Raw genomic sequence first — 26,503 nt, 5'->3', positions numbered from 1 at the left:
TTCATCTATTACAATATTGGAAACATACTTCATAGCATCATTTTGTGTGTCTGTATGTGTGTGTCTGGAAAGCAAAAAAATAACTAAATTAAAAACAAATTTTAAAACAAATTCGCTGTCTAATGATTGCAGAATGATTGACTAAATCGTGTTATATGAATATACTAAAGCATTATTGTAGTATAAGAGATGTTCAATTTCAGGAAACACATGAAGAAATGATGAGTGAAATAAGCAGAACTAAAAGAACAATAAACACTATGATTAATTCAAGATATTATTCTTGCTCCAGGAGAAACAATGAAGAAGCACCTTCCTTCTCTCAGGATAGAGTCAAAGAACTATGAGTTGGAAATATACACTATCATAGGAAAAATGATTCATTCATTCTTTCACTTATTCTTTCAATAAATATTAAGAATTTATAGTAGGTCAGAGATTGTAATAGGATTATAACTATATCTATTATAAGACACAAAGTCAAAAACAAAACCATCTATTCTGTCACAAAGTAGTTTACTTTCTATTGAATGAAGGTAACAATGCAGGAATTTAAATTAACATATTTAAATAAAAACAGAAAATGTTCAAATTAATTTGGATAACAGAATTAACAAGTTTGGTTGAAGAACAGAAATGACCTTAAAGGTTAAGGCTTTCTATGGGGAATAAAACATTTGAAGGAAGCTGTATATTCTATGGGGTAAAAATGGGAAGAGAAATGTATTTATGGAAAAGAGTGGTGGAATATTGGGGTAAGGAAAACAGTAAGTAGATGGAAGGTATAGTATAGGAAGGGCAGATGGTAAAAAGACTTAGATGCCAAATGGAGGAGTTTTAAATTTCTTGACCCCATCAGATCAGTGATTTAGTAATATCAATTTGACAAATATAAAATTAAATGTGATATCCTTTTTTAAAAGAAATGATCTAATCACTGGGTAGTATAGCATAGTTTAAGGAGAAATTATGGTATTTTTAAAGCAAAATGTAAGATTTAATTTTTAAAATAACACCAGGAGAGATATCATCAAATGATTTTTCCAAAATAAGCTTAGTTTGGAAATATTTCTTGATAAAAGTATACTAGTCCTCTTTGATAACTGCTTTCTTTTCTAAAATTTAATTTCATTTACTTTGCTCTATTTTTTTTCCCCAGGAACCAAAACTAAATTCATTGATGTACAGTAGACTCCATTATTTTCCCTTTTAAGAAAATAGAGGCAAGTTCTTGTGTTATCTCTACTTTCAGAGATTTTTGACACTTGCTCAGTAGAATATATGCCACATGATTAATATAGTAGGCTCCTTATTATAAGTGAAATTCTGGGAAATAAGCATTTTTGAGGTCTACTTTTCCTTTCCAGGATGAAAGGCTATTTCAGTGTCTTTAGCCTTGGGAGGCAATATATGTTCCTATACAGGAGGCTTTAAATCAGCATATAGATAGATGATCACTTACTTGGGGTAGCAGAGAGGATTTTTGTTCCGTTATGATGGCAATAGATACTCTGTGAGGTCCCTTCACCTTCTGACATTATATTATTCTCTGATTTATCAGGAAGTCATGGATTCCATGACTTTTTCAATTTAGGAGGCCAAATAAGACATCGGTCTTTCTGTATATCCATCATGTAGACAAGTTTGAACTTTTCCAGTTTTCTTTGTGATATAAAAGTAGAATTCAGTGGATTATCTTCCAATAGGATTCTCTCTCTCTCCCTCTCTTTTCTCTTTCTCTTTTTCTGTCTCTTTTCTCTCTCTCTTTTCATTCTTTCTATTTTCTCTCTTTTTCTCTCTGTCTCTCACTCTTTTCTTTCTCTGTGTCTCTTTCTTTTCTGTCTCTCTCGCTTTCTCTCTCTTTTTCTTTTCTGTCTCTCCTCTGTCTCTCTCTTTTCTCTCTCTCTTTCTCTCTTTTCTTTCTGTCTCTGTCTCTTTTCTGTCTCTCCTGTCTCTCTCTTTTCTTTCTGTCTCTCTTTTCTTTGTCTCTTTCTTTTCTGTCTCTCCGTCTTTCTCTCTTTTCCTTCTCTCTCTTTTCTTTGTCTCTCCTCTGTCGCTCTCTTTTCCTTCTCTGTCTGTCTCTCTTTCTTTTCTGTCGCTCCTGTCTCTCTTTTCTTTTTCTCTGTCTGTCTCTTTCTTTCTTTTCTGTCTCTCCTGTCTCTCTTTTCTTTCTCCATGTCTCTTTCTTTTCTGTCTCTCCTGTCTCTCTCTTTCTCTCTCTTTTCTTTCTGTCTCTCTTTTCTGTCTCTCCTGTCTCTCTTCTTTCTCTCTGTCTGTCTCTCCTCTCTATCACTCTCTTTCTCTTTTCTTTCTCTCTGTCTCTGTCTCTCCTCTCTGTCTCTCTTTTCTTTCTCTCTGTCTCTGTCTCTTTCTTTTCTGTCTCTCTTTTTCTCTTTTCTTTCTCTTTTCTTTCTCTCTGTCTTTTCTGTCTCTCCTCTCTCTCTTTTCTTTCTGTCTGTCTCTCTCTTTTCTCTCTGTCTTTCTTTTCTGTCTCTCTTTTTCTCTCTTTTCTTTCTCTCTGTCTCTCTTTCCTTTCTGTCTCTGTCTCTCTTTCTTTTCTGTCTCTCCTCTGTCTTTTCTTTCTCTCTCTTTCTTTTCTGTCTCTCCTCTGTCTTTTCTTTCTGTATCTCTTTTTCTGTCTCTCCTGTCTCTCTCTTTTCTTTCTCTCTGTCTCTCTCTTTTCTTTCTTTGTCTCTCCTCTGTCTCTCTCTCTTCTTTCTCTCTGTCTCTGTCTCTCTCTTTCTCTCTTTTCTCTCTTTCTCTCTCTCTTCTTTCTGTCTTTCGCTTTCTTTCTCTTTTCTTTCTGTCTCTGTCTCTGCTCTCTGTCTCTCTCTCTGTGTGTGTCTCTTTTCTCTCTCTGTCTCTCTTTTCTCTCTGTGTCTCTGTCTCTCTCTTCTCTCTCTGTCTCTTTTCTCTCTCTCTTTCTCTCTCTCTCTTTCTCTCTCTCTCTCTGTCTCTCTTTCTGTGTCTCTCTGTCTCTGTCTCGGTCTCTCTGTCTGTCTCTCTCTCTCTCTCTCTCTCTGTCTGTCTCTCTCTCTGTGTCTCTCTGTCTCTGTCTCTCTCTGTCTCTCTGTCTCTGTCTCTCTCTCTCTCTTTCTCTGTCTCTCTCTCTCTGTATATATGTATATATGTTAATTACACAGATTATACACGAATTCCGCCCCCTTTTTGTTTCTCTTGTTGTTTGCTGTGGCTGTTTTATTTTCTTTTGGTTTTGCTCTGGACTAGGTTTGAGATCTGATCCCAGGATGGGACTCCTTAAGGCCTCCTTCCCCTGAAGCATCTTAAGTATGTTCCCCGAGGCAGAACTCACACTCAGACCTCACTGGCTCTTAGAGGTGTCAGTACCAGAAACTCTCCCTCATCCCTCACAAAGCTGAAGCTTCCAGGCCCAGCAAGCGGCAGTGTTTGAGAAAATCAGCAGCTCTCCTTCCGCTTTCCTGCCTGTGTCCCTTTGCGCAGGCGCCACCGCCAAAGACCCCAGATGCGCCAGAGGTCAAGGGGCATCCCCGAGGCGCTTCAGAACCCGGCGCGAGGCGCCTTTGCAGCCCCCGCCCCCGCCCCCTCTTTGCCCAGCCAACGCCAACACCAACGCCAAAGTGAAAGCCAGCGCCTCCGCGTCCCTCTCCCCTCCCCACCAACTCCCCCAAACATGGACACCAGCAAGCTCCGGGCTTTTGTGAAATTATGTCAACAAGATCCTGCCCGACTACACAATGAGGAGCTGAGCTTCCTGAGGGAGTGGGTGGAGAGCTTGGGTGGGAGGATCCCTCCTCCTCCAAGAAGAATAAGATCTGAAGAAAGATTCAAGGGAGGGGAGGAAAGAAAGCTATGGGATGAATCCACCAAGAAAGAAGAGGTCGAAACTGAGGAAAGTGATCTAGAACTTGATAATTCGGGAGTGATTGAAGACGACATGGACGGCCCCCAGGAAATGGGAGATGCAACTGCAGAGGTAACAGATGAGATGATTGATCAGGCCAACGAGATGAAGGTGAAGGGCCTCGATGCCCTGCATAATGGTGAATTCCAGAAAGCCCTTGAACTATTCACAGAGGCCATCAAACTGAATCCTTGGTTGGCCATTTTATATACCCTAAGAGCTAGTATCTTTATTGAATTGCAGAAGCCAAATGCTGCAATCCGAGATTGTAGCAAAGCAATTGACCTTAACCCCCATACAGCTGAACCTTACAAATGGAGAGGGAAAGCACACAGACTTCTGGGACACTGGGAGGAGGCAAGCCAAGATCTGTCCTTGTCTTGTAAACTAGACTTTGATGAAGATGCTAATGCTGTGCTTAAGGATGTTCAACCAAGGCTCCAGAGGATTCAAGAACACCGGAGAAAAAAAGAGCTACGCCAGAAGAAACGCGAGCAGAGATGTGAGGAGCAGAAGTACAGAGAAAGGTTAGAAAAAATGAGGAAGGCTAGAGAGGAGTATGATAAAGCTAAACAAGAGGAAGAAGATAGGAAAAAGGCAGCTCACTTTGCCCCTTTCCAATTTTTTCTAGGAGAACTCCCTAGAATGAGGAGGAGAATGCGGACCATTCCTGGTACATCAGTGCTCAATGAAATTCTTGGTGACCCAGAAATTCTTACAGCCATGCAAGATCCAGAAGTCATGCACGCATTCCAGGATGTGGCCCGGCATCCAGAAACCATGGGCAGGTATAAGAACAACTTAAAGGTTATGAATTTCTTCAGCAAATTGTCAAACAAATTTGGAGGGTATGAGGACATGACAGGCGAAGATCAAGAGCCTGATGAGGAATTAGATGAAGTTCCCAGTGAAGATAGCTTTGAGGTTTTGGATGAAGGTGATCTTTGGCTCCCAAGGAAATGCCTTGACGATTATCTCAACAACTTTGAACGACAAGGTCTGCAAAAAGGGAGGAATGAGAACTTGGAGGTTGTACCTAGTGAAGAAGAAGTCAATTTAAGGCGGCTGCCCTATTTTAAGGATTTGGAAGAGCTCAGTGAAGAAGAACAGTAAGGTGGGACGTGAGGCCTAACAAATACTAAAAACACACATAAAAAAATTTCACAACAAAACAATAAAAAAAATATCCCAAATTGGTGCCTTATCACTCCTGTACAATGGACTGCTGACATATACCAAATGCAGATCCTGCTGTCAGTGATTATATTGTGCCCCTCTCCCCTTTTAAATTAGAGTTCCTGCTTCTTCCCAAGTTCCATTGTGTGTTGCTCCTTCACAAACTAGGAGCTTTATTATCACACTTTGCATAAACAATGAGATATCTCTATATATAGATATATAGATATATATAGATATACATATATGTCATATATATATCTATATATATATATATATCTTTTTGAACAAAATGTGACTGAAAAAGTCATGACTTCATACTAACATCCAATTTCCACAGTATTTGGAAACAACTTTCTGAAATTCAAATATTTGCCTTTTGAATCCAAGGAACATATTCATTTTCCTCTTTAGAGTATCAGATATATAACTTAATGCAAAATATTCTCGGACTATCTAGGGAGAAAGAATGAATTACCATTTTTGACCTTCTTGATCAAAATGAAAAGTCAGACCACATACACTTGTTTGCAAGTCACTGGAGAAATCTCTGTTGATCTAGCTTAATTTGTAAGGTATATTCTTAAAAGAGAAGAAGTTATTGATGCTATCTGATAGGATTCCAGGCAGGAACTGGGGCCAGAGAAATGGTCTGCATTGGGTTTTGGGAGTAGACGGCTCATTCCTCATTGAATGCCAAGGGCCAGAAATTCACTTAAGGCAGCTTACAGTGACAATGTTCATTTGACCAAAGGGGCAACACTGAGGTTCATCTTCCCATTTGTTTTTTTGTTTTGTTTGGTGGGGGGGTGTTTGTACATTAGGGATTTCTGTTGAAGGTAGAAGTGTCTGCAAAACGTGTTAGTCCTTACTAGAAAGTGATAATGCGATGGCTGCATTCATAAGGAAGGATAGGCTTTGCTCTATGAAGTACTCTAAATCTCTGAAAATCTCTATCCTTAACGTGGATATGTTTACTTACTGTCCCTTGCCTGTGGGGTACAGTTGTGCTTCTTGGTTAAAGTGGTACCTTTGGTATCAGGGAAAAAAAAAAAAAGGGACTATCATACAATTGTAAAGTGAAAATTAGATATCCTTTTTTCAGTCATGTCAATTTCAATAAAGTAAAAGCTGACTGGTCACTTCAACATTATTGGTTGTACTGGATCCTTGTGGCTTGTGGGACATATTTACCCACAAAAGCACAGACTTAAATATACATAATGATGTTATTGATAGAAATCTACTATGGTAGATATTTTGAGATACTATGACAGAATTTCAGATAATTGTTCATAATTAGGTAATATGCTTTATAAACAACACTTCTACTGCCTCAGTAGATCATAATGTAGCAAGGTTAACACACAGGGCCTATCCCTTGATAAGGCTGAGCTCCGTAAATTGGGTGTTGTGCTTGTTCAGGAATAGAAGGCTGGGTTGAGGCATTGTTTAGATGAACAGATGCCCATTCTAATGGGATGGAGAAGGGGATTCTCAGGCTCTAAGCCTGAGAATTATAATAGAGGATGGGGGTAGAGTTAGGATGGGGGTAGAGTTAATCCATTGGATTAGCATAAGAATGGAAGAAGGGTCTTTCCCATTAGATCAGGCAGGCTGATCAACTAAGTTTATGGACAGAAAATAGCTGTGGATAGAAGGAATTAAAAAACAAAAACAGAAATGATAGTTATCTGTAAAAGTAGGGACTGGCATTAGATGATCTCTGAGTCCACTTAACTTCTTTCCACCTTAGAAAAAATAGGAATGTTCCAAGTTTCATTTATATAGACAAATCAGGTTTAGAAAGGGAAAAGGATTTTAATGACTTTTGTTTCTTTTATTATGAGGAGAGGCCAGAGGACAGTGGTCAAAAGGACTGGATCTATTCAATATTTGCTTGGTATTCTTGTCAAAATGATCTAGGAGAAAAAAAAATATAACTCTTAGAATGAGGTTTGCTTACAAATCCAGATGTTATGCTGTGCTTACCTTTGTTGGTGAAGTAAAGTTACATGTATAATAGTTTTTCATTCCTCTTACTTGAAAATATAAGTTTTGGGGGAAAGTTCTGCAGAGGATAGTTTACATGACACACAAGGCCACCATAATTTGAATATATTAAACTCATATTCTACTTCTTAGAGAGACAATAGTATTAAGTTACCCAGGAGTTGCATTGTACAAATTTCATTTTTAAAATAATCCTAAGATAATATTCTGAAAAGAAATATGAGATAGGAAAACTTAAGTCTATCTTCTACTCAATCAGTATGAAAGTAGATATATCAAGTTTCCCTTTTAAATGAGAATTGAGAAAGAGCAAAATGAAAAGAATAAAAACATCTCTGCCAATTATTTTCATGCTCTTGAGTAGAGAAACATTGTGCACACTGCATTTTCTATGATTGGATTTTTTTTTCAAGAGGATGCTTTTGCAAATATTTGCTTTGACTGCTTTTTTTTAGTATGATTTAAAGAAGAAAGACAAAATAGTTCATGGCCTTCAGCTTGTTGCATATTTTCAACATTCTGGGAGTAATACTTCACTTTTAATTAGGGCTTATTTAGTGATAGAAATAATCTAATCTGCATATCACAATTGACAGTGCTACTACATAAGTGATGTATTACAACATCCTATAGTGTAGGGGTTTTAAACATTAGATACACACATGGATGTGTGTGTGTGTGATGTATATATATAGATATATAGATATATAGATATATATGTATATCTATATATGTATATATAGATATACATATATATAAACTGTCAAATATATGCATGTATATAGATATATGGGATGCACATGTATGTATATGTATACATCTATATGTGTAATATATAATCCTTATATATAATCATATATAAACTTAGATTTAGACAGGTATTATGATCTACATATTTATTAATATATAATTATAGCTATTTTTATATAAGCTCAAGTGTATAGAATATATAAATGATATATTTCCTGTTTTTCATATCCGATATTTAGAACTGCACCACTACAAATGTCATCAGTGCAAAATATTATTTGCAAAGTAACATTGTCATGTGTGATATAAACATAAATGTTATTATATAAATATAGGCATAAGGTAAATATAGCTAACTATGATATATAAACTTGAGTTTATATATTCACATAGTTATATAATGAATAGATAATATCTTCTAGATAGTACAAAATAACATGTGATATAAATTAATATATAAATATAAAGAGACACCTGATGTTAAGAAACCCTATATTACAGAATGTTGTTAGTGTAGAACATTACTTTTATATTAATGTTATCGGTTGTAACATAGATACAGAATTTTTATAACACTATAAATATGTATATATAAGATTAGATGTATTACATTGTGTATTCACACAAACATATACAGTGCACACACACATACACACACATACTATATTTCAATATAATTTGTTTACTTTGTAATCCTATATATTTTTTACCTTTAAAAATACTCATTCCTTGAATCTCTGAAGGCATCCATAGGCTTCATCAGATTGCCAAAGGTGAAGGTGGTATGATATGTAACCATAAAATGGTGAATAACTTCCAGGAAAATTAGTTTGCAACCTTGAAGAACTAGGCTCGCTCTTCATACATAGGGACTAGATACATTTTGTGGGGCTTCCACTTCTCTTACCTTTATGACTCACATTCAAATGAACTGAAAATGAAAACTACATATCTTTGCAAACATCCTCTATTATCCAGCTATGTCATTATCAACTCCCTTTATAATTACACAGACTCACAAGCCTCAAAATATGAAACTTTATTTTTGGGCATGGGAAAAACCACTAGTACTCCTATCATATTTCATAGGAAATAAAGCACACACATAGTTCACATAGAAAATCATATGTATATTCCTCTGTTAAATGCGATTTTTCAGACTATATTTTTTGTCCTGAGGTCTTTCATATTTCCAGGATTTTCCTTCAAGGTTTCTCTGTCAGCATAGTGTGACTCAAGTCTTCAATCTTTTAATAGGTAGCAATGATCATTGTTGGCTATGTAGAAAATCTTGTGACTTCTTTCAATTGCTCATCCCAGTGTTAGAAATCCACCTCAGCCATTCTCAAAAGAATTTTTTTTTTCTTCCCTTTGTTCTCCACTTACAATGAGAACTCAAGTGTTCTATGCCACACATATGACAGTTGCTTTCCAAAATATGGGGGAAATTTCTAGTGTTTCCTTGTCTGAGCTAAAAACCATGGGATTCCCTGACTTTTTCCAGCTCCAGTGTAATACTTCAACATCATCAGGCAATGTTCTCATGCTCTCTAATTCATCTAATTTCTCTTTGATGAGGTTATGGATAAGAATGAGAAAGCAGCTTTCAGTGATAGCCCTTGTAAAGTTTCTTTCTCCACACTTCTACCAGTCGATTCTTGTTGTTTGCTCTCATGATGGACTCACTCCTTCCTTCCTCTTTTGCCTCTCTTCAGTCTCCTTATGTCTTTGGGTATCTGAAACTTTTCCTTGTCTTGCCTTGCTTTGCCTTTTTTTCCCCCTTGTTTCTTGTTTCCTGCATTATTTCCCTCTCTCTCTTGTCTATATCTCTATCTTATTGGACTTTCTCTGCTTCTCTGTGCTCACTGTCTCTCCTTTTGTTACTTTCTTGTGTCTCTCTCTGTTTCCCCTTCTCCATTTTTCCCTTTCTGTGTTTCTCTGTTTTTCTCTGCCTTTTGTTGCAGACGTTTGTTTTTCTCTCTTTGTCCCTGCCTCTGGGTTCATGTCCTGAATGAAAAATCCTGACTGTGGGCAAGTCATTTGATTTCTCAAGTCCAGTAATTTTTTGTTGTTGTTGTTGTTGTTTTTAGAATTTATAAATTATATATTTCAGTTGGAAATAAGATACCTTTACAAATGAAACTAAGCTCCTTATACTAAATGATGCAAAATAAAATTAAGTTTCTTGACTATTCTCAGTTCATCTTAATACTTTAAAATGTTAATAGAGAAAAAAAAGTCTTATTTACTGAACAATGTACTAAAAACAAACAAACAAACAAAAAACAACTATAACTGTTTTTTTCCCCAAACAACATTAAGTTTATTTCTAGATATTTCCCAAATATTTAGTCAATAATGATATTTTTGGAAATATCTTTATTTGAACATCTCAGTTTTTTTTTTAATTTAATATTTTCCCCAGTTACATTCAAAACAATTTTTAAACATTTATTTTTAAAATGTGGGGGTTTAGATTCTTTCCCTTATCTCTACCCAAATAATGAAACCACATGCAAAGTTATGCAAAATATTTCCAAGTTGTGAAAGAAAACATAGATTTCCCACCCTAATGAAAATAAAAATCCTCAAAAAAATTAAGTTAAAAAGAGAGAATGCTTCAATCTGTATTCAGACACAATTCTTTCTCTTGAGTATGGATAGGATTTTTTTTTTAATCATAAATCCTTCAAAGTAGTTGTATATGATACTACTGAGAACAGCAAAATCATTTAGAGGTGTTATCCCAGAACATTGATATTACTTTGTATTCAATACATTTCACTTTGTTTGAGTTCATGGAGAACTTTTCCAGGTTTTGTTTTGTTTTTTTCTCTTGAGAGCACCCTACTCAATCTTTTCCCATAGAACAATACTATTATATTCGATCTTAAGCACATTCCACAGTTTATCGAGCCATTCTTCAATTGATGGGCATCCCCTCACTTTCCAATTTTTTTGCCCTCCAATACACCCTCCAATACAACTTTTAAAACATATGTTGACAAAACTTTTTCTGATCAGTTCCTTATTCAGTTAGGCAATAGATATTTCTTAAATACCTACTAATGATGAGTTATAGATTTGGGGTACTCAAATGAAAATGAGGTATAGTGGCAGGTTCAAGGTACAGGGAGTCAAATAAGATACCTGAAACCCTTCCCTGAAACCCCTTCGGATTTGGTGCAAGGATAGGGAGTTAAATGAGGTCTAGTAGCAGAGCAAGAGTCCCCTGTAAAGGAATTTATAGACCTGAAAACCTAGATTGATAAAAGAGGTTTATTATGGGCATTGAAAGTAAGGTTAAAGTCTAGTTAAGGAAATGAGTGAGGGCAAAGAGAAGAGGGCACCAGAAACAGTATTCCAGTGGGCAGAGACCCTTGCCATGCCAGGCATATGGCTGGCATGTTTGGTACCTCTGCAAAGAGAAGACTCCAGCTTGACTTGAGAGATTTAGCTAAAGGGGCCCATGGGTGGAGTCCCAAATTGGCTCAGATCTGGTGGGGTCTGGGACAAGTCCAGATCTCCTATTAGAATTCAAAAGGGGTGCTTTTGACCAGGATTTGTGTATCAAAGGTCCTAGCTTCTTGAAATGATAATGCTTGGGCTAGGAGGGGTTGGGAATTAGAAAGGAATAAATCAAACTGAAAGTACTAGTTTCTTAAAGGGACCACAACCTGCTTCATTCCCCACTCAAGCAGTTAAAACTTAAATATATTTAAGGAAAAAAAACAAAACAAAAAAAAAAAAAAAAAGAGGCTTGGGGCAGAGTCTCTTATTGAGGCAGAATTGAAAGGGATTTTCTCTTTCAAGGATTTTCTGAGTTCTGGGGTCCCCTCTTTATTCCCCCCTCAAGCAGTCACCTCCAAATGCATGTGGGATAAAAGGGGAAATGATCTTCTAACTGCTTTGAGCTGGCAAGGGTTGTAGAGGTTGGGGTTCATGTCAGAAGGTGAATTGTGAGGTGTGGGGCTTGGGGATGGCAGAAGGGCATCCTAAGGCATGTTTGTCCCGGTCAGTCATCCCCACTTGTCCCATGTTCTCCAGGCTGAAGAGCAGTTGAGAATCCAAAGTTTGAAGCCTAGAGAAAACAGATCTCAGGAGCAGATGAAAAGTAGGGTGTCATCCAGGGTGGAGATGACAATATTCAGGAATGGGGAAATGCATCAGGTCCCTTCTGTGGGTTGCCTATAAGAATTCTGATGGCCCATCTAACTATCAAAGAGAAGTAGGAGAAACTGCTGGAAGCAAAAGATTAGTAAAAGGTGTTAAGTAGCTTAGAGTTTAGCCCTTTCACTCTTAATTTCCAGGAAAGCTAATTTCTCCTGGGGTTGGGATTAAGGATGTGGACTAAGAAGTCAGAATGGGCAGGAGGCCTTGATAATTAGTCAAGATAAGAATGCAGTTTAAGCTCTTAGAAATCTTTTAACTGTGCTACTTTTCTTTAAACACAATAGGCAAAAGATCCAAAGGGAATGCAAAGTATCAGCTCTGCCTACCCAGCTTACCAGCCCCTGAGGTGTTAGGACTGTCCTGGAATAAAAGGGGAAACAGCCAGACCCCAATTTCCTACCAGGGAGTAGGACGCTGGGAGCCAGTTCAGCCCCTGTGGTGTTCCCTGTAGTGGTGGAAAGGCCAGTGTTCCTCCTGCTCGAACTCAGGACAGAGACTGGGGTTTCCTCAGACAGTTTCCATGGCACCTAGAGGCCTAAGTCTGGGAGAGATGTATTAAAAAGGCACCTCCACTCTTGAGTGTCTTTTCAGGACACTCTTCCTCTGAGAAGAAAAGAGCTGAAAGTCTCAGGTTAGAGAGTTAAGGGGAAACCAACAGGTGTTAGCAGCAGAGTGGAAAAAATGTTTATCGAGAGCTCAGAATGGGCTCCTCTAGTTTTGGTCTTAGTATATTGGCCTAGGACCCCTGGGGGAAAAAAAAAAAAAAAAGTTGAGGGGGTGGGTGGGTCCCAGGTCTCATTGGGCTGAGTTTTTCAGTTTTGAAAGAGAAAAGTGATAAGTGTGCAGGGTGGGGTGTGTTTCTGTTAGCCTCTTTTTACCTGAGGGCAGAAGTCCCAGGATTTGAAAGGAAAAAAAAAAAAAAAAAAAAAACACACTTTTAAGGATGAACTTGTTCAGAGAGTTGATGGGTGGAGAGAGAGAATGGAATTCAGCTAATCTATTCAGAGTTCAGGTTTGAGATTGAGGTATTTTTCTCAATCCCAGTGTTTATCTCTGCATTAAGTTAGTGTTAATCTCTGCATTAAGAGACATCTCTAGGGATGGAGGAAGGAAGCTGACCCATCTTTGCCACAACCCCAAAAACTTTCCAATTCTATAACATAACCTTTCCAAACATTTCTAGGAAGGTGAGGCAAAGAAACTTTGTCGACCTGCAGGAATTTGTCTGCCAGGCATCCCTAGTGGCGAGATAAATCTGAACCCTGGCCTTGTTTCATGGAAGGGCCACCAATGATGACCAATGAGGAGGGAAAGGCTCTCCAGAACGGTTGCACCAGTGATCCCCTGGGGAATTTGAAATGTCAGCTATAGAAGGGTGATGTGGTGGGCTTGCCTCAGTGAAAACTTTGTGAGAGGGCTACCAATGATGAGGTCAGGGTAGCAAAGGAGAGGTGTGGTAGGAATGGGTATGTTCTCCATTCAATAGTTCCTTGCCTAACTCTAGACAGTATTCATATTCTATAGTCCCTGGGATCCTTGAGCCAGAGAAACTGAGGTGGAACTGTGACACAACAGAGCAAGGGAAAATTTGTCAGGGACCAGGTATAGAACAGAGAACAAGTCTAGAGAGACCTTGAGAAAAAGACATTAGAAAAGATAGACCTCTTTCCTTAAAGGTGTTCACTGAAGGAGTTTTGAAAATAGCTTCAGTTTCTCCCACTGACTCATTCCCTGCTACAGTCAGGGAATGAGAAGAGAAAAGAAAGAAAGAAGCTATCTTTACTCTTTTAATAATTTAATTTGCCTTGATTTGGAATTTTATTTCCTCACCATCATTCTAAAGGTCTTTCTTGAAGCTGCAACCTGGCCAGGGTTAGATCTTAGAAAATAAATCTTTAATTGTTAGCAGGGGCATAGAATGCCAATCCAAAAAAAAAAAAAAATAGGATGGAGTGTGCTAAGAGCAAAAGGTCTCAGGACTGAGAAAATTAGGAGCAGAAAAGAGTTCCCACCTGTAAAGTTAAGTAGGAAAGTGAGAGAGAGAGAGAGAGAGAGAGAGAGAGAGAGAGAGAGAGAGAGAGAGAAACAGAGAGAGACAGAGACAGAGACAGAGACAGACAGACAGACAGACAGACATAGCTTGAAATCTGTTCATGAGCAGGTGAAAAAAATTTTAAGCAAATGCCCTGAGGCTAGGAAAAAAAAAACAAACAGCAGTTTGAAATCCCCTGTTTTTGTAGACAACCTTGTGAGCATGCAAAAGCATAATTTTGAGGCTTCTACAGTTAAAAGGCTGTATGGGAGGCAGTGCTCTAAGGCAGGATAACCAAATCGGGGCAACCAAGTCCCGTTTTAAAATGTATGGGGCAAGCATGCTTCATGAGATGGCAGGAGAGGTAAAAAGTCTGAGAGGGGCTGTCCAGAAGGCCAGCAAAGTTCTGTTTTAAAAGTTGGTGAAAACTTTTTCTGAGATTTGAGAGGATTAAGATTGAGTCCCCAATCTCTCCATTGTATATAATACCCTAAGAAGGAGACAGGATAGGAACATTTAAATGGAAGGTTGCCAAGCCATATGGGAGAGGTTTGAAAAAGGCCTTGAGTTCTGTGATCCACTCTAGGGGGAGGCACAGATCTGGTGAGGGCTGGGACAAGCCCGGATCTCCTATTAGAATTCAAAAGGGGTTCCTTTGCCCAGGATTTGTGGATCAAAGATCCTAGCTTCTTGAAATGATAATGCATCAGCTAAGAGGGGCTAGGAATCAGAAAGGAATAAATCAATCTGAAAGGACCAGTTTCTTAAAGGGACCACAACCAGCCTCACTACATACTATATATTGTGTTAAGTCAGGAAAACAAAAGCAAAAGACAATCCCTGCTCTCTTAGAGCTTACAATCTAACAGGGAAAGACAAAATAAAAAAGGAAGCTGAATGGGGAGCAGATAAAGGAGAGGAAGGTGGGAAAGTATGATAAAGCTGAGAGGAACACAACTAGATGGGAGATGAAGAATGGGTGGTCTGGGTACTCTCCTTAAAAATGAAGGTTCTGAAAAGGTCTTACCCTCCACTATCCAGGAAAAGAAGAGCCTCAGAAGAAGGGGCCCCCGAGGAGGCATGTGGTCTAGGGTTAGTATAATATTACAGGATAATGAAGTTTCTTGGGATATGATGAAATCCAATGCAGTATAGTTAGGTGAGAAATGAATATACCAAAGTATCTACTCTTCCAGTTAAATGATAGGTACTGCTTCTAATTATGATATAAATTCATGCGTGGAGATATATATGAATAAGTTATGTAACTTAATTCAAATTAAGATGATCAGGATTAGGTGGTGTTAAATTCCTTTGGCAATCTGGTAACATATATGGGCCTCTTTTCAGAATACTGTTTTTAAACATATAAGATAAAATATATCAAGTTACAAAGGAAACCAATTACATTGAAATACAAAAAAAATTTTTTTAAAGTTCATGATCCCAAACTAAGTACACTTTCTAAACTACTTGTTTTTTTTTTTTTTTTTTTTTTTTTTTTTGTTTTGTTTTGTTTTGTTTTTTGGTTTGTTTGTTTGTTTGTTTTGGTTTTGTTTTTTCTCTTCTGAGAATAATTAGGTCAAATTCTTTTGAGTGATTAGGATTCTTATTAAGGATACTCTGTATTATCTCCTTTTGGGGGTAAGTAATTAGCACAGTGGCATCTAAAAAATAAGAGTATCAGTAAGACTGTCAATGGGAGTGAAATAATTCTTCAAAACAAATTCTTCACTGGATCTTGTCTAGGACAGTGGTAAATAGATTTGGTGAGCATGTAGTCTTTCTTGAAACAAAAATCAATAAAATATGGGAAATTGATTAAAAGTAAAGACATTGACTCTAATTGTTACTATTCTTAAGGTAATTTAATTGATATTAAATAGTTATAAAATAAAGAGACAAAAAGGCCGCAGAGATTATCTCAGACCATAACACTTAAAAAACATGTCATTGAAGAACAGAGTCAAAAAAATACTTTGCAAAATATTACAGAGGAAGAGAGTGAAACTTCACCAGCAGTATCAACTCACAAAACAACAAAAGATTTTGGAAGACAAAATGAGCATTGGATTGAACAACAAACATTTATTAAGCACTGATTGTTTCAGTCACTGAACTAACCTCTGGGAATAAAAAAAGGAGAAACAAAAACAGCCTTTACCCTCAAGGAGTTTACATTTTAATGCTATAAATGATTAAATCATTATACCCTTCAGATGCAGAGAGCATAGTGTCCAGAGAAGCTCAAGGAAGACTTACAAGCCTGGAATGAAAGAGTAAAAAAGTGATGCATAATTGGATTTAATTATGTAGAACTCAGATGGTTAGCAAATTTTTGCTTAAGATTCCTATACTGAGGATAGCTTAAAGCAAACTGCTTTTTGCATTATTAGGTCTTGGCACTAATCTGTAACTGATAAAGCCAGCCAGGCAAGATAGCTATATCATAGAGCAAGAAAATGTGAGCATCTCACCACAAATAAAGAAAACTATGTTTATAGGTCATCAATGATTGAACAGTAGTACAGTGAACAGTCATGGAAAACTATCTTTTGAAATGTAAGTCAGTGAAAGGCACTTCCCAGAGGAATGGCAAAGGAAGGCATACTCTACTTCAAGTGAGTTATGTTTTTGTTTCTGCCAGTATCAATATCTGTTTGTACACAATGCATATTTTTCTCCATGTTAGAGTAAAAGATGAAAGTATTGGAGGAATCTCTAATCTTTAGGTTATCAGAGAATGAAGACTTCTTTAAAAATGGAGGAAATGTTATGTTTTTAGGGAGGAAACAGAATGATGATTTGAGAAAGCAGTAAAGTTTGCATACCTATGTTAGGAAGTTAAAAGGGAGAAAAGTGTGATACAAAGAAGGAAGAAAAAATAATATTTTATGCATAGCTAATAAGTATAATCCTGTTCTCATAGGGGGACAATCTGTGCTTCCTTATAAGAAATAGATGCTTCTGCTCCAAGAAAAGATGATGGGGTTTATAGATCCAAAATGTATGATTGTTCTAGGAGAGTTTGATTTCCGTTACTAGGGAGGATATTTGTCAATCTGATATAAGAAGGATCTGTTTCTGTCCTCTTCTGAAATTTATTGGGAACATTAGAGAGAGCTATGCAAAACTTTCTAGAAGTAATGGATGGTCCACTGCCTTTATTATTCATGTGGTAGATGTAATGTCTCTGTAAGGACAGTAGAAAGCATTGAGAAGAATGATGAAGTTCTGGGTAAGAAACTAAAGATGGGGTCATGTAAACAACAAAAAAAGATGAGGGTTAAGATACTTTCTCCAATTATCATGATTTCTAAACTTCTTCAAAATAAGAAGATATATTTAAGTGTCAAGGGAAAAAAAAAACAACAAATCTCAAATGGATGGCTGATTCTAATATTCAGCAGGAAGAGGGAGATCTATTTCAAGAAGTTGTTAACTGAAACAGGCTCATGACCTATACAAAAAAATACATAAGCAGAAAATATATAAGCAATTGTTAAATTGCTGAAATGTATATTTTTTTGAAAAATTATTTTCAGGAGTTCTGACAGATTACGAGATCACCAGATATAATTTCCAACTATTTCTACAATCTAGGGCACACGAAATACAAGACAAAAATTCAATGACAAAGAAGGCCAATAGTCCCTAACTTCTAAAGCACTTAAAAAGTACCCATTTTCCCTATGCCCACTATGCTTCATGTTTGCAGAAAAAAATCAAGTGTCAGATCTCTACCCCTTGTCAGATATCCAAACAACAAAGAGGCAGACATTATTCAGGCTTCAGTAACAGCAGCATGGTACCTCTCTGTGCTTCAAAAAGCTTGGCCTACATGCAGAGGAATAGGGAGAACTCAGGCATGATACATATTGGATTTGTAATAGAACTTAACCTTTAACTCCTCCTTTCTCTCAATAGAGAGACTAAGTATATACCTATGTGAAGGATGGTTGTTAGAATTACTTTGGTGAGTGGTTCTCCAAGTATACCCTACATTACATTTTTACATTACATTAAGAACAATCATGTGATAGTTAGATGACTCAATAGGTAGAGCATTGGACCTGGAGTCAAAACTTGAATTCAGATTTGACCTCAAACATTTACAAGTTGTGTGACCCACCTTGATCTATTGGAGAAAGAAATAAGACATCACTCCAATATCTTTGCCAAGAAAACCCTATAGGCAGTATGGTCCGAGAATTCACAAAGAGTCAGATTGCTCAGTCATATCTGACTCTTTGTGAACCCACAGACCATACCATCGTAATATAGGCAGTACTGATATACAGTCTCCCTCATTTTATTGGCAAACAGTTGAAGCTTAGTAAAATGGAGTAGATTGACCAAGATCATGTAAATGGAAACTGGTTGATCCAAGATGTGAATTCATATGCCAATTCCTGATCACAGTAGTGTTCTTTCCAGTAAAAGCAGTGTCACACACTACTTGTGTCAGTATCACTCCTAAACTCCATTGCCTTTTTCTACCTTTATATTTTTTAGGCTGTCCAACACAGATACAAATTTGTTAGGGATCTCAAAAGATAACTAGCTCAACTTCATTATGTAAGGACACAGATATGGTAACTGACTTGCCTATGGTCATATAGTAAGTGTTAGAGATAGGATTAAAATGCATGTCTATTGAAAAGCCAGAAATATATTTATTTTACTTTGGGGATAATAATAGCATTTAGCTTACAAGGTTGTTTTTGAGAAATAGAGAACATATTTATAAAAGGCATATTAAAGTGTCTGGCACATAGTAGGAGATTGTTTGTCCCTTTTGTCTTTCTATAGCAAGTCGCTTCCTGTGTGTACTGGTTTTACTATTTTCTTTTACCACTAACTAGTTCTGGATGATCTTGAACAAGTCACTATTTTTTGTTTGTTTTTTTCTAAACCCATTTCTCTTATTTATAAAATACAAGAATTGGATGTCTAATAGATGGCATCTAAAATTAATTTTTAAATGTATTTAAAAAGATTAATACCAGGAAAACTATGAACCCAATATGTTCAACCATGATAAAATTATCTAAATTTTTACATTTTTTTCTCCTTTTAAAAATTACATGAGAAATTATTATACTTATGTTTATGACCCACATGGAGTTCTAGGTCATGAACACAATGATACCAAGAAATTAAATGCCATGTCAAATTCACACTGTAATCAATTACAGTATTATACCTCCCTTTATGGCAGTTTATGTAGGACATAACTGTCCCTAAAACCTTTTCCTATCTGTCAGAACTCCTGAAAAGATTAATTTTTCAAAAATATACATTTCAGCAATTTAACAATTGCTTACATTTTCTGCTTATATATTTTCTTGTATAGATCATGAACCTGTTTCAGTTAACAACTTCTTGAAATAGATCTCCCTCTTCCTGCTGAATATTAGAATCAGCCATCTATTTGAGATTTTTTGTTGTTGTTTTCTCTTGACACTTAATGAACAAAATGGTCAAATATATAGAAACAAAGAAGCAAATACTCTGGCTTTTGGCACACCTTCTTTATGAATCAATTGGCTTAATCTAAACAGAAAGATGATACATTTAGTGACATTTTTGCACAAAGGGAAAAGAAGTGGTATCAGGTCCTAGGAATAACCTATATTCTGTCATTAGCTATTTGTATGACAAATCTCTTAACCTCTTAGGGTCTGAGTTTCCTCATTTATTAAATAAAATCTGTACCACTCAATGGGCAGAAAAAAAAAAAAAAAACTTCTAGCAAATTAGCTAACCAAAAAGCATGCATTAAGAGCTGACCCTTATCCAGACAGACCACTAATTTCTGTTAATTTATAGAAAAAAAAATTGAATCCTTGATAGCAAAAATGTTTCATTGTATTGGGAGAGGCTTTTTGCTATAACTATGTACATATAAGATGCATACACTGTAAATGGAAGATCATCTTATGGAAAAGAGATTGAGGGTAGGGAGAGGCTCCTATAAATGGTAGAATTTGAACTAATCATTCTCTCTTTCATACACACACAAAATTTGTAAATGCCAAGTGTCTTGAGGTCAGATTTAAATTCAGGTCCTCCTGACTGCAGAGCTGGTACTCTATCCACTATGCCACTTAGCTGCCCCATAGCTGTACTCTTGATCTTGCCTTTATTACCAAGTGTTCCACTGTTATGATCATGAATTTTTAAATTCCTTTATCTAGTCATAATCTTTTAAAACTCCATTTTTTCATTTCTTACATCATAATCTCTACTCTTTATCCTCACTATGATTTTACTTTTTTCCATCTTCTGTTCTTTCCTGGACCACCATCCTTACACTGTTTAAATTCTCTTTTTCACTATATTGACCCTCTGGTGAACTTTTTAAAATTTCACTCTTCTCTATACTCAGATCTCTTGTCCTATAACCAGTAACCCCCTGCGAAACCTAACTTGAATTACTTCCATTATCCTTCTTCATTCCTATTCATATCCTGCGAAAGGAACAAGAAAAAAAAAAAAGATAATTGATTTGTACTGATCTACTGTTTTCACTGTCAATTTAATATTTCTTCTCTATTAAAATTAACCAAGCAATTGGCAAATTTATTGCCTTAGACCTATTATACGGTGCTTGAAAATTTTCATTATTCTCTTTTTCTTCATGTTTTGACTCTCTTAGTATCTATGACATTTCTTGAGCTGTGGAGGTATTTTCAATAAAAAAAAAAAAGATTTTTTTTTCCTAATTTAGGAAAGAATACCTAGCTACAATATAATTTTCTCTTAGTCATAATTTAATTATCTTGACTCATCTTCTTTCTTACCTTGGTGACTCTGGGCAGGTCACTTAACCACTCTCAGTTTCAGTTTGTTCATCTGTAATATAGGGGTAATAATAGCATTTTATTGAATTATGAGGATCCAGTGTAATAGTATGTACAAAGCACTTTGCAAATGTTGCAAGGTAATATAAATACTAGTTATCATTATCATTATCACCACAACCACCACCACCACTATCATCATCATCATCACCACCACCACCTATTTGTTCTGGTAAGTACCTAATAAATGATAGCGAATGATTGACCAATCTCTTAAATTTGACAGGCTCCAAAATTAAATATGTTTTAAATATTATAATATAGTTAAATGAAATTATTTTCTTAGCTTTAAACAACATAAATAAACCAGAAACTTCAACAAATAACTTCAGAACCTCAATTATAAATAGAAACAATCCAATTTTTTTCATTTTCTTTCTAATGTTTTTCAGTATTTAATTCTAATGATCATGTTAAGTAGTTCAGCTTTAATATAAATGCATTTATAAAGAGATAAGTCAATTCTGCTCTAAAAAGCAGAATCAGTATGATGGGGGAGGGGGGAGCAGCCTTCAATTCTAAGGTTTTAGGTAAAGCAATACCGGATATACCTTACATTCAAACCCACCTTCTAAACCTGAATATTATGCTTGACTTTTTTTTTAACCTTATCTGTGCAATATTCAATGATAATATGAAATAGCAAGTGTTAAAAAACAAAAAACTCAAAAGAAAAATAGTGCTGATCTTTTGCAGACTCTCCAAATACTGAGAGGGCTATTGAGATTCTTTGATAGTAACTGTCATGTTTGTGGAGCTTTAAAGTCTGCAGTGTCTTTTTCTTATAACTGCTTCATAAGTAAAGCATTATTTTTCCCATATGATGTATAGATGATGTGGCCATCATAACATAGCTACTTAGTATCCAGGATATATCCCCAGAACCAGTGATTCTAGTTACAGTATTTTGGCTATTTTCCCATAAGGCCTCTCAACCTAATAGATTCTGTAACTGTGCTATATGAACCTTAGTTACATATTAAATCTATTTCTAACAGCTACATCACAATCACCTACCTGACATATATCATATCAAGAGAGGCAGTTTTACTAGAACTATGACTGCCATTCTTTAATTTAAAATATCAAAGAAATGTTTGAGTGAAAGATAAATAAATAGGAGTGGTGTGACCACAAGTAGAATTTGATCAGAAGAAATGCTATCTGAATATATTCAGTCATTATTTTAGTCTATTGTGATAAATAACAATTATAGGTAGATTGTTTGCAAAAATAAGTTTTAGGAGGTAAGGGTATTCTAGGTAGCTATTTGATGCAGTGGATAGAGCACTGGGTCTGGAATTAGGAAGACGTGAGTTCAAATGTGACCTCAATAGTAGTGTGACCCTAGTAGCTTTATGACCCTAGAAAAGTCAATTCACTCCTATTTACCTAGGTTTTATTCATTTGCAAAATGTAGATAAATGTAGATATAATGTGAATAAAAATATCATCTACCTCCCAACAATGCTTATGAAGATCAGATGAGATATTGTTAAGTTTTTAGGACACTATCTGGCACATAGGGAGCCACACAGTAATGTTAGTTATAATTGTAAGAGCAGTTAGGTGACACAATGGAAAAACCTCTGAGTTTGCAGTAAAGAAAACTCCTTTTCATCAGTTTTCTCAGTGACTTTGTGAGACTGGGCAAGTCACTTGTTTACTTTAGTTTCTCATCTGGAAAATGAGCTGAGGAAAAAAAAATGACAAACCACTCCAGTATTGTTGCCAAGAAATCGGGATCACAAAGTTGGACATAACTGAAAAATGACTCAATTTATTATAATTATGTAACCTAATAGTAGAGAAATTTTGTCAAGCATATTTACAATAATTGACAGGTCATCTTATATATAGGTTAAGTAAACAAAATTTAATATTTTTAAGATCTAAAGGATTCCAGGAAGTTATTTAGGTTTTTAAATCTATTCCTCACAATACTTTAAACATATCCCCTTAGTAAAATGCTAATAGCCCTAAGTAATAAGTCTCTAATATTTGAGCACAAAAAATCTTATGAGAAAAACTACAATCTATTTTGTCCATGAAATAACTTTAATTTTCAAAGATGATTAAAAAGACCCATGAATGTAGAGTAGCTCAAGTCCAAGAATATTTGAGATCATAGCTTAGGCCAGAATTACCATCTCAGAAACAGTATTTAAGGAAAATATAAGGGATAGGTCAGGATTGCAGGTTCCTCATGTCCTCTTCCCCTTTCGACCCCCCCCCCTTTTTTGTTTTTTTTTGAGAGAAACATGGGAGCAATGGAAGTCAAGAGCAAGTGTATTTAAAAGTAGGAATAAAGTGAATACTTGTTCTGGTGTTAGAGGATCTGAATTCAAATCCTACTTTTGAAGTGTACTTCTCTGTGTGAAATTGGAAAATCACTAAAACTCCTGGGCCTCAGCTTGTTCATCAATAAATTGAGGGTCCCAGGATTATGGAAAGATGATGGAGTAGGTCAGAAAATTCCAAAGTCTCAATATTTCTCCCACAAAGAAAACAAAATTGTGCCTCAGGGAAAATGTAGACCAGTGAAAAATAAGACGTGGGGTGCAACAGGGGTCCTCCTTTGATAATGGGAGAAGCCCAGAAGACTGACCCAAGGATGGAGGATTAAGTGCTGTGAAGTATAAACATCTCCAGACTAGCTCTGATGAAAACAGTAAGTGGGGATGCCTGGGGCTAGCTGGGTATGGTGACACTTCAGCAGGAACTACAGGAACTTTCACCTCCCGTACAGTGTGGGGTATCGGGGTCTGAGTCCAGGAAGACTGATGGAACCTCTGCTGGTTAGGAACATCAGGCCCAGCTGTGCTGCTGAAACATGGCCCTGGACGAGAAGAAACCAGCACACATTGTGAGTACAGAAGCAATGGGGCAGGGAAAACAATAGCTGTGGGCACTTATAAGAGGGTGGAGTTCTGGGTTTGGGGTTCTAGGTCAGAGGGGAGAGCTGAAGACATGAAACTAGGTCCCTCCCTGACCATTGGCTATCTGGACTCAGCATTTTGGCCTTATAAAGTAAGGCAAGAAATACATTTTTTCCTAGCTACATCAACCCTAAGGTTAGATAGCCTTGAGTTTATTATATCATTCCCAAGAACTGTACCATATCACAACCATAGAAAGTTACCAGGGTTCATTTTGAGAGGATACTGAAATAAAAGTTCCCCCAACCCAAAGAATAATGTTAAATAACTCTCTGCCCCCAAAATTTAGAAATCAAATAAGATTGAGGAAAAAAAGATGAGCAAAATCCAATAAAAAGTCAACTAGAAAAGATCCAGGATCTTAAGAAAATGACTCTTTGAAAATAAGAATTGGGCAAGAGGAAGCCAGTGAAGTTGCAAGAGACCAAGAAATAAAACATAATGAAAAAATAGAAGAGAATATCAAACATCTTTAAAAAACACATCTGGAGAACAGAACAAGAAAAGAAAACTTAAGAAAAATTGGACTACTGAAATTTATGACCAAAAGAATCTTGATATACTGATACAAAAGTCACATAGAAAAATTTCCTGAAGTGACAGAACAAGAGGATAAAATAGAAACAAACAAAAAATCCATCACCACTCCAAAGAGATCCTAGAAGGAAACACTTAGAAATATCATTACTAAATTTTAAAATGCCCAAATAAAATATTTGATAGGAAAAAACAAAAATATGCTGGAGCTATAAGAATTGTACAGGAATTATCAGCAGCTATAATAAAAGATTGCATGTCCTGGAATAATATATATTGACAATCAAAACTAAAGTTGGGGCCAAAAATATATCCAACAAAATTAATATTGAATTCAAAAAAATGGACATTTAATGAACTGTTAAACACTTATCAGGATTTTTTTTCTTAATCCTGAACACAATACAAAATATATGAGCCAACATTAAAGACTAATTTCAACAAGGATTCAACAAAGACAAAGTCTTTTACGTGTGAAAATTTAAACCATATGCTTAAGATGAATTGGATCAAAAAGTATGGAGTACAGCTAACTATGATGTGACTATAATGCAAAATTATCAAAGAAAAGGTAAAAATAGTCATTGTTATATCACTGAGGTGCTATAGCAAGAATTAATAAAAAAGTAATTAGCTGGAGAAAGGTTGGTAGTTCTGAAAACCTACTTACATGAAGGTAGATTAAACAGGGAACAATTTATGAATAGAATAAGGTGGGTTATAGAATGTTTATAAATCATGCCAGTGGGTTAAGGGTGTATGTAGATCAATAGGAAAAGGATAATGAGGGGAAAAAAGGGACTGGAGAGAAGGAATCCATGATGGGATGAGGAGCTGGGAGCTGGGAGAGTAATAGTAAGGCAAATCAAGTAAAAGTAAATTAGAATTAGCAAGAATAGGAAATAAGAAGTATATATCAATCAAATGTAGTAATTGATCTGAAAGTCAAACTTAAAAGATTCAATCAGGAGAATTATACATATGTCAACTATCTATGTTTATGTGTACATATATATATATATATGTATATATATATATATGTGGGTATATACATATGTATGTATATTTGTATGCATATGTCTATACGTGTGGGTGTATATGTGTGTATATTATACACATCTGTGCTTAACTATAGCCTGCTTCGGGTTGGGGGAGAGGAGAAGGAAAAGGAAAGAAAAGTATTAAAGTAAAGTGCATATCAGAGAATAAAAGAAAACCCACAGAAAAGCAAAGATAAAATAGACAGTTAAAATACAATATCTTAAGATATATGCTTTCTTGAAATGGAAATTTGTTACCTATTTTGAATCTTCCCTACACTTCTGCTAGGCACATGACATTTTTTGGGGGGTGGGGTTGGGATGTTTTTCTAGTTATTTTGCATTTGTTTTAAATATATTTTAAAATAAGATTTTTTTATAGATGTCTTCCAAGTCTAAATCTATAAATCTGTTCTTTTATGCTTTCTTATATATTCCTCGTAGGGATATGTCATATAACTCTTTCCTAAGATGTTTTTCATCGTGGATACCCATCCTGATGGGCTTAGGTTGAGAGTCAGAGCCATAACTGAGGCAGGAAATGCAGTGTCCTTTCATGTCACCAAGGAGATGTGTAAAGTAGAAATGGATTCTAGCTAGTCAGATTAGATATTCCTTAAAGATTTCCTCCTTTACTATTAGAGAATTAACCCAGTACTAGACTGATCATCTAGACTGGGATGAACAAGTTGGCTGTCACATCTGAAGGAAAAGTACAGAAACCACGAACTTAAATGTTTATATTTGAGAACTTGGTTTGGACATGAGCACTTCAGATAGGTGAAACAGCACAAAGCCCTGACAGGCAGGTGGTATTGTTGCTGAGAGACAGAGCCACACACACACACACACACACACACACACACACACACACACACAGAGTTTTATAATTCCTGAGAAATGTCTTGGCATAAGTATTGAGAAATGAACATATTAGAATTATTCATATTTTATAGCTTCTAAAAGCAAAAAAATAAATAAATAAATAGACCCTATTTTTTCTAGACAAATGAACAAATTAGTTAATTGTTGAGTAGTGGAGGGTGACTAGCTGGAATTGCTATAGGAAATAGTGCTTTGTCCATTACTTCTTT

The 26,503-nt window shown here is 36.0% G+C and overlaps 1 pseudogene; it reads left to right on the top strand.

The window, feature by feature from the left end:
- The first annotated feature begins 3,474 nt into the window (after positions 1-3,474).
- Positions 3,475-26,503, top strand: part of LOC141550976 (hsc70-interacting protein pseudogene) — a 67,868-nt pseudogene continuing 44,839 nt past the window's right edge.

This window comes from Sminthopsis crassicaudata, chromosome 1 (assembly GCF_048593235.1).
Source record: "Sminthopsis crassicaudata isolate SCR6 chromosome 1, ASM4859323v1, whole genome shotgun sequence".
Taxonomy (NCBI): domain Eukaryota; kingdom Metazoa; phylum Chordata; class Mammalia; order Dasyuromorphia; family Dasyuridae; genus Sminthopsis; species Sminthopsis crassicaudata.
This window is presented reverse-complemented; position numbering and strand designations above follow the sequence as displayed.